Below are 888 nucleotides of genomic sequence, written 5' to 3'. Positions count from 1 at the left end.
TTGTCTCCTCCTTTTTTATGTTTTGTTAAGCATTATTAGCATGCTTTCCCTTTTTAACAATTAATTTATCATTATTTGTGCGCCATCCCCTTAAAGGGCACCTATTATGTTTTTTTTACAAGATGTAATATAAGTCTCAGGTGTGCCCAGAATGTGTCGGTGAAGTTTCAGCTCAAAATACCCCAGCGATCATTTATTATAGCATGTTCAAATGCACTATTTGGGCGGGAGCAAAAACTTGCTCTTTTAATGTCTGTTCCTTTAAATGCAAATGAGCTACAGCTCCTCACTTCCTTACAAAGAGACGCTTTCAGTTAAAATAGATCTGAATAATACAGTCCGAGACGATAGTATCTAGTGGACAGAGTACAACTCACTGAGGGTGGACACTATGGTAATGCAGGACTGTAAGTGGGCGGGGCTTTATCAAAGTGACCTCACATTGATAAGAGAATCAAAACGATATGTCTAATGAGACTGCTTTGGTTTAATGGTGATTAAAAAACAAGGAGCGGGTTGATTTTTTTCATCATAGGGTGGTTGTGTTCATACACTGCCAATTTTGGATTTTGCATAATAGGTGCCCTTTAAGCATTTTTAAGTCATAACATGGTGCTAAACGCCTTGATCTTTTACTCGCATCTAATCTTCAAATTGAAATTGAGATTATTTCCCTTCACATAAACTTAAATTGTGATGGTTTTCTAAAGTTATGCCAAAACCACAGATTTACCATAAACATTTTATTAGAGATATGTTTTAATAGGAGGGGTTCAACATGATCAGTGTTTTAAATTAATAGCTTTAATACTAAAGCAATTACTTGAAAGTAATATTTGCTTATAGGACTTTTCAATGAATAATTCAGTTAAGTAAAGTTTTTTTAAA

This window comes from Paramisgurnus dabryanus, chromosome 12 (assembly GCF_030506205.2).
Source record: "Paramisgurnus dabryanus chromosome 12, PD_genome_1.1, whole genome shotgun sequence".
NCBI lineage: Eukaryota > Metazoa > Chordata > Actinopteri > Cypriniformes > Cobitidae > Paramisgurnus > Paramisgurnus dabryanus.
The sequence above is the reverse complement of the archived record's forward strand: the minus strand, read 5'-3'. Positions refer to the sequence as shown.